This window comes from Sinohyriopsis cumingii, chromosome 6 (genome assembly GCF_028554795.1).
Source record: "Sinohyriopsis cumingii isolate HCF-2022 chromosome 6, ASM2855479v2, whole genome shotgun sequence".
In the NCBI taxonomy this organism is placed as follows: domain Eukaryota; kingdom Metazoa; phylum Mollusca; class Bivalvia; order Unionida; family Unionidae; genus Sinohyriopsis; species Sinohyriopsis cumingii.
This window is the reverse complement of record NC_142966.1, coordinates 159,116,644-159,132,750: the sequence shown is the minus strand read 5'-3', so window position 1 is coordinate 159,132,750 and position 16,107 is coordinate 159,116,644. Positions and strand designations below refer to the sequence as shown.

General features: G+C 37.4%; 1 protein-coding gene and 1 long non-coding RNA gene across 3 annotated transcripts in view; one reads left to right on the top strand and one right to left on the bottom strand.

Moving 5' to 3' along the window:
• LOC149798378 (uncharacterized) overlaps positions 1-15,603 on the top strand; it is a 59,720-nt gene extending 44,117 nt beyond the window's left edge. The window contains exon 2 of the long non-coding RNA XR_016422003.1: positions 12,948-15,603. This is a non-coding gene — a long non-coding RNA (uncharacterized LOC149798378). The remainder of the gene's footprint in view (positions 1-12,947) is intronic.
• The window catches only part of LOC149798377 (proteolipid protein DM beta-like), a 220,189-nt gene that overhangs the window by 175,146 nt on the left and 28,936 nt on the right, over positions 1-16,107 (bottom strand). The gene's annotated exons all lie outside the window — the stretch shown is intronic.

Here is a 16,107-nt window from a genome sequence, read left to right as displayed (position 1 = left end):
GGACCGGAGCCAGTCAACGAAATGCAGCATAGTGAACACGTTTTGTGTTTGATTCTGAATCGAACGGTTAGCCAGTGAAGGTAACAGAGCAAGGGGAGGTGTGTTCAGTTCTTTGTACTAAAAGGACGCTCCGAGCAGCTGTGTTTTGAACTTTTTGACTAAAGTATATGTATTAAATACTGAGACGAACCACATATAAGTGAATTACAATAGTCCAGTCTTGAAAGTATTAAGGAACACACACTTATTTTAGTGGCATCAACCGAAAGAAAACTGTGAATGGAGCTGATTCATCTCAGCTCAGATACGCGACCTTGCATATGTTTATTACATGTTGGTGTAATGAGAGCGTACTCTTGAGAGTAGCACATAGGTTTTGTACTGGCTGTGTAAATTTAATGTTGGCATTGCTGATACTTATTGTTTGAGGTAAATGATGTGAATGAGAAAGTCTTTGCATGGTGATCGGATGGCTTCAGTTTTATCATCATTCATCTGCAGCTAGTTACATGTCATTCATGACTTTACATAAGAAATATACCTCTCTACGCCTTCAGTGGTACCCTCAATTTCATCTGGGTAGCTAGATTTGTATGTTTGAGTGTCATCAGCGTACAGTTGGTGACGCACCGCATTTTGATATATGAAACTTGAGAACGGCTGAGTGTAGAGAATGAAGAGATTGGGGCAGAAAATAGAGTCTTGTGAAACACCAAAACATAGATCAACTGGGCTGGATTGTTTTCCATTTACAGACGCAATTTGTGTCCTGTTGACTAAGCTGGACTTTAACCATAATAAGGCTGTATCATGAATACCAAATACATGCTGGAGGTGAAGTAATATATCGTGGTATGCTGTGTCAAATTCCGCAGACAAGTCAAAAAGGGTAAAGAATGTAATCTTTCCGCTATCCAAAGCAGAGAGATGGTCATTAGCTATTTTCCGAAGGGCAGTTTCAATACTATGGAGAGGTTGGTATGAAGACTGTACATTGCTAAAAAGACTATTTGAATTCAGATGAGATACAAGTTGAGCTTGAAGAACTTTTTGTCATTTTTTTTTTATGAATGAGAGTTGAGAAGTAGGTCGGAAGCTATTTAAATCGTTCAGGTCAAGTGTCGGTTTCTTCAACAGAGGTTAACAATGGCAGTTCTGAAATATAATGGGAATTCCCTGGATGAGAGAAAGTCAAATCCTCTCAGCCTTACGGCGTTCTCATTTAGCAGTGCGAAGCTGGTCTATAACAAGACTTTACCATGGAGAACACTTTTGAATTATAGCGTAAGGGCGATTAAATATGTCATAAGAAATGACATGGGACCAGTTAACGTTTAGAGGGAAAATCACAATTGTACACGCCTTATACGCCTTTGTTTGTATATATAAGTGGGTTAGGTCCCTTGAGTAGGATAATTCCACTGATATTAATAATTTCTACATGACACCATCCCTGGCTTTCAACCAATTAAACACCTCTGCCTCACTGAAATTCTACCATGACTAGATCAGACACTTCAAGGCAAAATGAAGGACAAGCCCTGAGTAAACCACATTTTCCCTACCAGAACGGGACGTAAAGCCTGTTATCAGTTGTTGTTGTTGTTGTGGGGTTTAACGCCATTTTTCAGCACACGATAGGCTATACATGGCGGCCAGTATTCCTGTTATCAGAAGTATGTATGTATGTATGTATGTATGTCAAAATAGTTGATATACACCAAGTCCCACCCGTCCAACTCAGGACTCTAAGTAATGAATTGTTGCAGTCAGATAAATGGTAAAGTCCGATAATTGTATTTCATATTGACATTATATCCAATGCGTCATTTCAAATGCTTGATGATAATACACGAGAATAATACTTAAAATTCTCAAATGACGCAGTAGAGTTTTTTTTTTTTATTGTCACTGATCTCAACTAGGTAATTTATAATTTGACGGCTACTGCGATATTCAGTGGGTGCTATTTCATGGATTCATCAAGTTTTAGAACTAAAAAGAATCATAGGTCATTAACTTTTTATTTTTTATTTGTGTTAGGGGTGGGGAAGCGGGATTAAAGTACGAGTAGTTTCGCCTGATAAACTCCCAAATGTTGCCGTATTTGTTTTAGGTTCTAGACGAAATAATGCTTAATATTAAATAATCAGTAGCGTTACAGGGTCTAAAATGGACTTTTTCGAAAGAGCTATAAAAATGTAGAAGAAGGAAAAGAATGCATATGTTTGTGTTTGATGGAACACTCTTTCTATTGACGTCTACAAGCAGCAATGTGTGTGACAGAAAAACCAAAACTCCCTCCCAAAATAGATTATAGATTCATTACTTCATAGAAAACAAACTTCATGTTAGTTTAAGTTGACCCTTTTTATTGATTATTAAAGTTGTAAATTGGAAAAGAAACGTTTTAACTTGGTTTATGTTTTTTTTTTTTAAAACAGAGAATAATACTTCGTGATCCTAATTCTGGAAATATCGATTCATGTTTCCCGGAGTAAATCACTTCCCGGGGCTTATGTTATAAGTAATCATAGTATTTACGTAGAAAGGAAAACAGCCTAGCACCCCACCCCACCTCCATTAAATATCGTAGCTCAGTGAAGTCATTGGTTCGTACTTTGTCTAAAGCGTAACATGATTACGAAAAGAGACACTATCCCGTCTGAAAACAGTAGATAACATTCTGAAATAGTCAAAATGAAATTGTTCATAAGATTACTGTGAATGGCACAATATATGCCAGGCAGGTGTTTAATTGTCTTCTACGTGGGAACTAGTAAGGTATGGTTGAAGGGAGATAACTGGTAAACGGGTTTCGGTGACCTCGATATATGGTGGGCGTTTGCGGGCTTGAAATGAACTGTGCAGAAACCATATTTTGTTATTAAGTTTACCATGGCCGACTCCTCTGACTTTTAGACCCAGGACTTATTACCCTAAGTACAAGTTTTCAAGCCATCTACAATGAGGAACTTAATTAAGAACAAACGATATTCACAAAACCCAATTGTATTTGACCTTTGACCTTTATAGCACAAACTCAGTAGACCTTTCATTACCCGAATTGTGCGTCAATCGCTAACGAAACTACATTTATTATGCAAAAATTCCCCCAAAGGTCACAGTGACCGTTGACTTCAAAATCGATAAAAAGCTTCTGGCAAGCAATCTCCATAATTTGGTAACTGTAGAGTGTAGATTATGGAGAACTCTAGTTATGATGCAGGCAGGGCCGGCGCCAGACTATCTGGCGCCCTAGGCAAGGTTAGATTCTGGCGCCCCCCACCCCGAAAAATATCAATTCAAAATTTATAAACAGTAATAACGTCCTGAAAGTTTCGTATACGCGCGATTTTCACTCACTCATTTTGCTTGTTCCGGTCAGCCTGGTGTTTCTGTCAGACTGAATCTACCCGATTATTTGTCCCTGTATGAAATAAACCAGAATAAAAAACGACCCTCAATAAAACTGAAATTTATTTATTTATGTTTCAAAACTGTTGTTGATTTGGAGAAATGTGCCCCCTGAAATCAGCGCCCTAGGCGGCTGCCTAGTTTGCCTGTATGGTAGCGCCGGCCCTGGATGCAGGAACGAAATTAATAACAGACGGACAGAGCGACAACTTCACATCATAATGTTCCACGCCTTATGGCGGGCGTATAAAAAGAATGAAAGAGCACATTGCTAAGCGAAAGAAAGTAATCAGATGTGCCCAACTGATTCAGTTCCATGTACACAAATGTAGTAGATTGATGATCAGGAATACGACTAAATTTTCATTGTTAAGCTTGAGAATACACGATAAAAATACAAGCGGAAAATGAAACATTCTGCAAATTGAATCTCTCGTAAAAAAGGAATTAGGACCAAACAATTTATGTAATGTCAGAAAATACGGTAATTTGCATAATTTTAAGATTAATAATTTTTCTAAGAAAAATATTTAATGTTTGAATAATTTATGTCGGGAACTAAATGAATCTGCGTATTTTCTTCAAACAGTAGTCATTATATCCCTAATTCTTTTTTTTTCTTCAAAATAAAATAATTGTTTTCTTCCATGGAGCACATATATGAATGTATATAGGAGCCCAGCTGGTTAATTTTAAAATTATGTAGTCAACTTTAGTCCTCTGTAAGAGGTACACGTGCTATTTATAGCACAGAATCAGAGCAGAATATATATATATATATATATATATATATATATATATATATATATATAAATGCAGACTGGCGATTAGCATGAGGGTCCTGAACGTGAAATGCCGTTCTGCCATCTGCTTAAGCATTCTGCATGCTACTGCTCTCCTTTTTCGAATAACTTTGAATAATGAGAAAAACAAATGGAAGAAAAGGATCTCCTGCCACAACTATGATTGTAGCATCCTGTGCATCCGTTTCAGTGAAAATATGGGATTCGCGGTGACTCAGTGGTTAAAAGAGTTGGACTCCTGGCCAGAAAGATGCATGTTCGATCACCTCCATCGGACCGGCCCAGATCAGCTACCTTGGTGTCTCCTTGGGCAAGGCCCTTTACTCTGCCTGACTCGGCACTAAAATGTCCTTGTTGTGTTGCACTGCCGTTCAACACCAAAACCAAATACAACAGAATCCAACATTGCAATACGTCATTATCAGTTCAGATTACTGAGATAGTGTCGTGTCAGTTTTGTTCTCAAACTCTGACACTTCATCCCCATATATCCACGTTTCGTAAAGAAGTTAATGTGTACATTATAATCAGATATCAATGGAACATCATCATACGCACGATATGTTTCAAGAATTAACATTGAAGGTGTTAAAGTTACCTGCGACTCAGTCTTCCAAAACACTTGGCCGTAACAGTGGTCCATGTTTAAAACTTTCAGTGTCCTGTTCAACGTTCGGAAAAGGTAACTGTTTCCACCCCTAGCCACCCCATTCCTACCCCCACCCCACAACAAAACGCGTTAGTCGCGGCACATTTTTATTTTGCATAATTGTTGTCGTCGTCATGATCATCAAAGTATTTTAACTCGAGTAATCGAAAATAGTGGCTTAGCTGGTATTTTCAGAAGTTGTTATCCAGACATACAAATAAAAAAAAAAAGGTAAAGTGGATATTGACATGGCTATCCTTCTCACGTAGCAACAATTTTCACTCGCATGACGCGCCATGAAAACAATAACAGCAACCAAAAAAAAAACCAAAAAAAAACCAAAAAGAACAACAGCCAATAACAACATACAATAGTTGACTCGTAAAAGTATGAATGTTTAGACATTTAAAGCAGATTTAGAGACAAAACGACGAATTTCTATTAAATCGATCTCATCTTATTGGAGTTGTTCTATTTCGTCTGCAATTTGAATTGAGTGGTTACAAACCTAAAGCACCACCCTACCGAGGCACTAACTACTAGTGTTTTTAAACATGATACATTATATTAATCTACTAAACTTGCACGTGAAACTTGTAACTGATGCCATCCGTATTCTAATTACTGATTGGCTGCGACCGTGTTAATATTCCTCCCCCTTCTACAACCTATAACTATTACTATCAACATTATAGCAGTCCATTTTTTTTTTATTGATTGCCCAACAGGCATTATGAAAAAAAGGTTAAATCTGTCGAAATGTTGCCAATTTACCCCACTAGGGCTCATTACAAATACAATTAAGGGTATTGGTTAGTGGATACGGGTGGGGCTGTAATATGGACCCCACCCTACGACAAGCGTGGATTAAATGTTTACTTATAGGAGTAAGTAAATAAATTCACGTCTGTTTAGGAAAGAATGTGGACATAAGCCGGTCGTACAACGGACAGAATGTTACCAAACCACAACATTGTTTACGCGATAAAATATCTCCAACGAGCAAATGTTTCTTGTTATGTGATGCAATTCCGACTCTGGTTTGTTTATGTCAATTGTACTGTTCCAAATTAAACAATGCGATATCCAGTCACAAATACTTCTCAGTAAATCTAGAATTTCTCCACACAGTATTTATCCCCTCACATGAATATTCAACAACTGGAATGCTTAGTAGCATAATTTGCACACTTGAGGTGGAAACATCGTAAACGTTCTCTTCGAAATCGATGTATATGGCTTAACTAATCTAAACCAAGTAAACTAACAACGTTACATCACACAGGAATGTCCATATTGTCGGTGTCAAATGTTCTATTGATTTGGATGGATAGTTGCTCTTTGACTTATATTTTGTACAAAAAATCTTCTTGTAAATGTTACTCGTCATATAACTGAGCAATATTTTTCAACTAGTGTCCGAGACTATCTATTTACGTAAAACAGATGAAGGGCGGAGCAACTGAGCCATTACAAAACATAATATTTTCTTCTTTCTCTGTAAACTATTTCCATTAAAAAAACTATGTGATAAATATTATATCAAATGAGTAATGATTTAATATTAAATTTACGAAACTCGTTGAATAATGTATAACGTTTGCTTTTCAAGTCTCGCAAAAGCTGGTCATTATTCAACTCCTTTTACAAATTAAGTATAAAATCACTATCCACTTGAGATCCTTTTTATATATTACGTGTTTTGAATTACATTTTTTTCTTCCTGGGGGAAATAAGTAATATTTTGTCTTATCTATCTTAGCATGACTTATTTTGATATTTAAAGACGGACAAAAGTGTATCTACATCTCACGGAGGTTACGTCTCATTGGGTGGATAATATCACAGGCAAAACACGCTAAAAATGTTATGGTAAAATTTCACCTGGAGAAAATCGAACGCTTTGAAAACTTCACAACACATTTGCTGTAATGTTTTATCAACAATGGCTTGGATACAGAATGTGAACATTTTCCCTAATACATAGGAGGAAACGTTGGGAATTCTTTACTTTTTTGCAGGGTTGACGACTGTAATGGTGCACAATTTTGCAGAATAATTTTGCAGTACATTCTTTCGTGGTCAGCATGACAGGTAACCATTAAGATTGATATATTAGCGAAGCTCGCAATAACTTGGCAGCTTTTAACAGTTAACCTCTCCTGCTTGGAGGTATGAATGGAATTTTTAATATGGTTCTTCAATAACGGTCAGATACATGGAAGATGCCAATGTTAACGCGAGGTCAATAGCGGAAAATGACCACAGTTGAGATAAACCGGGAAACATTTAGAAAGACTAGGACCATTTGAAACTGGTGTCATAACATGATATTTTCCAGAATTGTTATTAATAAAGGCAGACAAGAGAGGATTATTCTGATTGCGATGGGAGTGATAAAATTGGTCGTGGGTAAAGAAAGTTGTCTTGATTGGCTAAGCTAAACGGGGTGGTGGTGGTCTCATACGGAATCCAGGCTTTTAAGAAATTTCCGTCGCGAAATGAGTCAGTCTAAGTTCTGAGGAGAGCCAGAATTTTAGCTCCGGGAAATAATAAATATTTCACGTTAGATTGTCCTAGGGACGCGTGTCGGAAAGTGACGGACACCAAAGAAAGAGGAGGAGAGAGAGAGAGAGAGAGAGAGAGAGAGAGAGAGAAGAAGAAGAACAAGAAGAAGTAAGAAAAAAATACAGCAATGCCGACCTAGCGCCAACAGTGATTGGACAAGCAGAAGGTAATGCTGACATGCCAGCAATTTGAGTTCGAACAGTCACTCGATCATATGATGAAATTTGTTCTATGAGTATAACATAATGACTAATTAAATTTCGCATACAATTTTTATCACTCTATTTCTGAGAGAAAGCGAATCATTAAAATGTCATGCTCGATTTTTTTTTAAAAATCTCATTGATTTTATTATTATATTTTACAGATGGTGGCTCGTGTTGTTCTATTCAATAACCCTGGTCAGGTCTCTGTTATTCCATCCATTGATTTCATATTTTATGTTATTGTGTACTCGATCCGGGCAATAACACCTCCAAGGTAACGATAACTAAAACCCATAAAGATTCGGGGGATCTTCGCGTCGCGAACATTACAGGATACCGATTGTGAAAATACTTTTTATGACGCTTGTTCCAGATCAACATCGAATGACAAAAACAGGTTAAATACTCGCTCGATTATATATGTGGCTTGTGACCCTCATACATGTATAAGAAGACTTAATAATTCTATTTTATAATACCCAGGTGTTGGGGACCGGAATTGGGGGAACGAGATATAACAATCATTAAGGGCCTGTCCTTTGTAAAGTTGTATTGTTGCTACCTTAGCATTGGTGATGGGAGGAATTATTGCTCTCAGTTTCATGACTTTTCGATGGCAAGACATATTGTTGACACACTCATTGTACCTGTAACCCATTTAAAGGAGACCAGAAACCAATGGAAATATAGAATAATAATAAAAGTACTATAGCAGAAAACCTTATTCTGAAGTATCATCTGCGACCGTAATGCCAATATTTAAATATTGGCCTATCTTCTAGGAGCTGAATTTCCGTGACCTCGTATGCAAAATTTCCGCGCCTATTCGGTTACTTTCGGGATGTGACGTCATAGTAGCGACTCCAGCAGCCCAATTGGGTGTTGCCAGAGTAAAAGACAATACCGTTTTGCGTTGCTTACGGGTGCAATAGAACATTTACAAAAGCCTGTGGACATATTTTTTTTTTCTTTTCCGAAAGATAAAGGCATCATAAAAGAATGGGTACATTATTACAAACGAGTCGATTTCAAAGCAACACCATACAGCACTATGTGCTTGTTACATTTCTCAAAGGAATGTTATGTGAGGGATCATGAAAAAATAGCAGCTCAAAGATACGCAAATGCTAGGCCTAGACTAAAAGTTGGCGCTGTTCCAGACATACCTTTGGACATTTTAAATCCTGGGAAAAGAGTTAAACGTGTGAGTTACGAAAATAGGCAGAAGGACGAGTAAGTGACCACAAAATGTAACAATCAATCCACTTATCTTTTATCTAAAACAGCAGTGCTAAAACAAATCTGATAGCCCGACACCCTGGGCCCCTTCTGGTTTTAGTTCCGGCCCATCCTGTATTCAAAGTTAGGTGCCCATCAGGCTTGTCGAAACAAAAATTGTTTGTCTGAGGAAACTTTGATTGCGCTGGTGAAATGAATAAATGTATTTTCAAGATGTTGACATACATGCCTTAATACGGCACAATCTAAATCAAATCACCACTGTCCTAGTTGAAATTTAGATTAGATTTTAATCAAATGGAAGCTTTGCTAAAAAATAAGATTCTAAACCTGTCGTGTTTCGAGAAAACACAATTTTCAGTAATCTTAAAAAAATTAAATATTTTTTTAAAAAATGCATTGTATACATGTAGTATGCATAAACGGTAATCTGTATTAATTGGAACTGATATAAAACTATTCATTGGGCAGTTTAAAAAGCAGCGATTAAAAAAAAGGTCAAAGTTTCACATTAACTGTCTGACAATAAAACGGGGGGGGGGGGTACTATTGACCCCACCCCCCACCCCTTGCCCCAATGTGCGACCGCCCATTTGACGTGCCTTTTCTCGCTGTGATACGCCTTATTATTCCCCCATGACAAGCCCCTTTTGCATATTCTGGTCAGTTCTGGCTAAATTGCCAAATAGTTAAAGTTTTGATTTAAGTACGCAAACAATAAAGCCGGTGTGACTAATGAACAGAATCCTTATCCTTGCATTGATCTTGTGAAAAGGACTGCCCTTCGGACATACTTAAAAGAAACTATGTTCGACAGTGTGTGTATGTGTAAGCACCAGCAATTGATTACCAAATAAACGATGCCTATTTTGTTGTTACTTACGATGCCATGGACTTCATTTTAACAGTTCAAATCTGCAGTCACAAGTTACCGTACATGTGACAACTGTTTTTCTCAAGTTTTATGCCACACCTTATTTCCTTAGGTTTAAGTCTTAATGCATGCAACACTGTTTGCTGAATAAAATATTTGTTCAGAATTAGTTCTTTAGGGCCACATATACTGCATGGTATATTTTGTTTTATTCCTTGTAATTTAATCATGGTAATTAAACTTTTCATATACGGTAAAGGAATGTCAGTTGTTAACTGGCCGAGTTTCTTTGGCGGAAATGGATATGCGACTTTGTTTGCAGAGAAAATTTCAACGTGATCATTCATTTAAGCTAATTGGTGACAATTTTATTCTTTTAATTTTTTTTTTTACTATAATACTGTTGTAGTTGTTTTAAAAAATCTGAAATTTACTTGAATAATGTTTAATCTTCACGTTCTATTTACTGAAGAAGAAAAAAGAAGAAAAAAACTGTTGTATGATATTAATTATTTCGTCCAGTGCCGGGTTTAGACGTGTGTGTGTGTGATTTGAATTTTTAGCTTAGCTTTAACAATTTTTCAGTCATATCGCTACGATGTCAGCAGTGTGGTAGTTTAGACTGTGGATTGCATACGTTATATTTAAAAATGGTTTGGGGTTGGGTTTTTTTCTTCTGACAAATGAAAATTGACAGACATAATGTAATAATCGGGACTTCGCTGCGCAAAACTGAGAGATATTACGAGATTGGGATGTAGATGAGGAAATACCCCCCAAATCGGGAGGTTTTTCTCCCGGCTTGAGAGTTGACAGGTATGAACTGTCCGGGCTCGTGGAATTTCATTCAGGACTTTAGTTTATTTAAGTCACTAGCCCGGGGCCTGTGCCTAACAAATTTCTTTTAGCACTTACCAGTACAGTACATAAACTATTATATCAGACTGCAGATTCAACTTTTGAATGTGCAACCCAAATGTGGTCTCCTGTCTGCCTCGCTCGCCAATGTTTATGTTTGTATTCGAGGACTGGCTAGTATAGCGTCATGGTACCACGTGATCTGTCGTGTCATCAAAACTCGGAAAAACTCGGCAATTTACGGAATCGTGGTATCTTCCACGCAATATAATCACTACCCGCTTACGATATTTAATTTATAAACATTGCAGTCGAATTAAAATCTTTAGAGAATTGCATACGTAAAAGGAAAATTTTGATTTCTAGTCTCCTTTAAGGTTGGTTGCTTAAATCACAAAAGGCTGCGCACACTGAGTAATATGCAGACTCAGGCGAAAAAAGGGGTGGGTGGGTTAACGCAATTTTTTAATACATGATCGGCAATACACGGTTCTATGTACTTTTGGTGGAGGAAGACCCCGGGCAGAACCACCTACCCATGGGAAGATACTGGCAAGCTTTCTCACACACCCACGTTGATGAAGCTGAGACACAGGTCCCGTTTTGACAGTGGAAATCCATGACCATTTTGTTGTAAATAAATGTGAGTCAAATATCTAGAGAGTCCAGAATCTGAAAATGCAGGCTCTGCTATTAGAAACTCCAATTATAGACAGCTCTGGTCCTGCACCTTCGGCGAAATAATTGTTTCGATACAAATTCACTGAAAGGCTATTCATTCAATGGCAGTTGTCTAGTCAACAAATTTGATGTGTTATTGTAACTAGCACGAGATAACACTGAAATCTGAACTCAGTCGAGTTTGAGTTACGGCAACAGTTCCTCTGCAACGCAACTTACTTCAGTACAAAAAATAAATAAATAAAGTTTATTGTCTTAACGAAGAGAAAAAGGTTTCCCAACTCGACCATAATGCCCAGCATTTCTTTTAATGAAAAATATGAAAAATACACATGTTTAAGAGCAAACACATATTGTTCCCTTTTTTGGGATCAAAAGCCGAATGGATCTTCTTTGATCTATTTTGCTTAATCGCCTGAATCCGTTTATGTGCCACTACTTGGTCTTACTAAGAATCAATGTCAGCTGCTTCTGCGTCACAATAATTGGCCCCAAATAATTAACTTTCGTAATTATCTTTGTCTGTCAGTTGTTCCTATTTGGTCTTTGAAGTTTTTGCTCCTTGCCCCCCAAAACATCATGAAGCTGTTAATTTCGCTCCGCATATAATTTATCATTGCATTGCTGTCTGTGCATTCGGGAGAATGTATGTATTTGTGAACTGGAGCGTCCTAAACCTGTTCCGGTAACATAGTGGTTCGTGGCAAAGGGTTTGGGGTTTACTGGATACTACGCAGGTCTGATCGTACCATTCGCATAGACTGGAATCAAGTAACCTCCATATATAGGTATTGATTTGGAAGAAAGGCCACCAACTATGTCATGCTGTAACATTTTTCTCTGCCTTGTTGATGTTCACCGACATTGTTTGAAACAGAATATTCCGATTCATCTGAATCCTTAGGCTTAGAGGTTATTTTTGCCAAAGTCAACACTGGAAAGGAACAGATACCTTCTCGATAGTTGGAAAAAATGTTCTGCGCGAAATCAATATTTCTGCTGGTATTTCTAACGATATCATTGAGTTTACAATGAATGTAAACAAATTTCTGGTGTGCGAAGTATAACATTTGATATCCTCTGTATGAAAGCAACTTTCGCTGAAATAAAAGTTTTATTTTGATTTCCATGTCCAGCTGACATTAAGAAATGTGCATACAAACATTTTGATTCAGTGTATCATTGTGGTTCAACAAAAGTCACCTGACATGAAATAGGTATGTGTGTATGTCGCGAAGGGGAGGGGGTACGCGATGACCTGTTCGGCAGTGCAAATTGCAAATGATGTTTTAGTTTTTCCATAGCTGCAGCAATATTTAGCAGTGTATGCAAGGAGAAATTGTCTATTTTTATCACTATCAGACACTGCATAGTGTAGTGTAACCCCAACTTTCTTTTTCATGTCAGCCTCAACGCCGTTATAAAACTTTTTTTTAACAAGTCCCAATTTACTATTAAAATGTATGGTCTTGATATTCTCCCTGTACAACTCTATTACTGCAAAAATTAACAAATTGCAATCCTTGTAGAAGACTATCTACATAAAATGTTTAAAATGTTTCTTTGAATAACTTGTGTATCGATCTCACTGTATGACAATTTAATATAGTTTTGCTGTTATTATTCTTTACTCTTTTTTCGCTTTTTTACAGACACAGCACTTAACATGATCGGCCTCTAAACTGGTCCCAATTTCACCAAAAGAACTGAAGTAAAAGCCAGACTTTACGCTGGCCAATCAAATGTCATAAGTCTCGACTTGACTTGAGATCTATATTGGTGGAACTGAGGCCTGTGCTTTCCTTATAACACCTCCATAGCACTGCGAGGACTTGGAAATACCTCCATATCGTCCCACGTGGAATTTCTGTGCCAAACTATAACGAGGAAAACATGTACGACACTAGAGATGAATATGGGAATGTGTGTGTGTGTGTGCGTGTGTGTGTATGTGTGATTTGAATTTTTAACGTAGCTTTAATAAATTTTCACTCATATCCCTGCAGTGTCTCACCCAGACACATTATCCCAATACCAGGTCGACTATTCCTAACACTAACGTGCGGCGTAGTGGTTAGAACGTCCGCCTCGGATGCGGGATGTCGCGGGTTCGATCCCCGGCAGAGTCATACCAAAGACGTAGAAAAAGGGTACAAGCAGCTGCCTCTTCAGACGCTCAGCATTAAAGGGTTTATGCTAGGACTGGTCGGCCTGGTGTGATGATAATGTGACTGGGTAGGAACTGATGCTACATGTCTGCGGCATGATGCCCCAGTGCCATACATCACTATAAACTGTCACACTGCAGACATCGTGGCAATATGACTGAATTTTTTTTAAAGCAACGTTAAAAATCCAATTGACACGCACATACAACTGCAAACTACATGTGAATGACAGCAGAACTCACACAAAGCAAAAACATAATATCGAGGGGCGAACATCTCCGCCATTTTACGGATGAACATTCCCACCAATTGACCAAAAGACACGCTGGAAGTATCATAATTTATAACTCATATTTCATACAGGAAGTGTTATAACAATTTACATTTCATATTTCACACAGGAAGTATTAGGACAATTTACTATTCAGGGACTGGAGTTACAAAAAGAGCAATCTTTTTACAGGTTTCCTTATTGCTGTAGCGTAACATTCTTACATACGCACATCGTGCATGGGACGGGCAGCAATGCATAAAACAAAATGACCGAGGTCTTTATTTAAGTCTACCATGAACTCGTTGCTCTATATAACACTTGACTTTGACCCCAAGGCCCAAAGGTTGAGTGAGCAAGTCCCACAATGAATTGTATTATCTTGACAACGAGTCATCCCAAGTATACAAAAATTCCATCACAGTGGTTAGTAATTTGAAATGAAAGATGTCTGACCGCGACCTGAACGCACAGTTATACGACTGTGACCTTTACCCAGAGGTAACAGGGACAAGCATGTGTCACAGAACGGACTGTCTTTGGTTCATATTTATTTATTCCAAGCATTATAAAAATTCATTAAGGGGTTTAGTAAATGTAGGTAAACAAAGAAGCTTTAAACAAAACCTTAACGCATATTTAATACTGATGTGACCTTTATGCAAAGGTAAATGGGGCGAAAGAGCATCTCGTACAATGAATTGTGCTTGATTCATTGTGATCTAAGACAAATATGACGAGACAATATCAAGGAGTTTAGAAAAGACATAAAAATGGAAAACTTGATCTAGAACCACAGCGAATTGTTGACGATCAAGACGCCGCCACTCGTACATTGACTGCTCTATCTCGCTTGTAACTAATGTATTGGCGTCAAAATGATTATAGATTCATTCCAAACATCGTTAGAATCTGTTGATGGGTTTATGAAATGTAAGCTAATGGAAACATTTTCAACAAGACGTTAATGCACATGTCTTTGTGACCTTGATCCTAAATTCAGTATGGCTTTAAGGTATTCTTTGTAATAAATTGTCTTAGTTTACTCACGATTCGCACAAAACGTATGATGAGAATTTATCAAGTGTGTAAGGAAATATAGGCAAATTAAGAACTCTGACCAAAACTTTAATAATATGTTGACGCCGTCGCAGCCAAAAAATTATCGATGTGCTTCGCGTCTCACGTGGGCTCGACAACGGCACTAGTTTTTATTGTTTGGGGGGTGGGGTGGATTAACGGTACTTTTAGGACATGATTGGCTATATCGTGTCTAGGAAATGGGAGTTAAGTGAGCGAGAGAGAGAGAGAGAGAATATTAATTTGAGCATCAATCGCTTAAATAAACTTGATAACTCATTGGACTTGCTCAGTCGCGGTGTCATGCATTTTCTTTTAAAAAAATTTGTAAAGTGGAGATTTTTTCAAATTAGTTCTAAGGACGTCTACGCGTTTTCAATTAGTTCTTAACGGAATTTGATCTCTCCGTGTGTTTCACTGCACAAATATTTACAAAAGCAACTGCGCAACTACTGCAAATGGACGCATCTCGATCTGTAATGGTACTCTGTCTGGTAACTACCGATTGCATTGTTGTGTGCGCAACTACTGCATAAGGACGCTGTTCCACCTACTAATTACCAGTGACATCTATCTTTGTAACTACTGCAAACAGACGCTACTCCATCCGATAACCACCAGCGTCATATGTTTTTGGAGCCAATCAACGTTATCCTATTTTACTTATTTTCTAATGGTTTTGGAAAATACGTAAATAACACAAATTATTTAGTTAAAAAGTAATATATTTTATTCAGTTTCAACTAATGTGTTCCCTATGATAAAATAAAGGAGCTTTTGGAAAACTTCTAGGAGTGTATCGTCAAATTCAATGACATTTCAGGGATGTGATTTTCAAGGTTGTACGAACCATGAAACTAAAACTCGAATACACACAAGTACCTAAAACTCAAATACAAACATACAGTAATACATACAAAGGTTATACTGCACTTAGAGTTCTGAAGGTTTGGCGTGTATGTATGTATGTATGTATGTAAAAAATGCACAAATTTCATCAAGTTGTACCTGAAGCAATTTTTATGGCACGCATAGTGAAATTCTTGTGCACTCTATTTAATTTTCCGCGGTTTCCAATTCGCTCTCAGGTACAATCACTAACATACAACACGTGATTATCCAAAATGGTTTTTGGTTTTGTATTTTTTTTTTGTTGCTTTTTTTATACTTGATTCATCATTAACAAGTTTAAAAATGACTAAAGTGTATCACACGAACACCAAATATACTGTGGTGAATCTTGCAAGGAACCATATGAAGCTTAAACATTATGGTTGAGTCTGATGTGTTTTA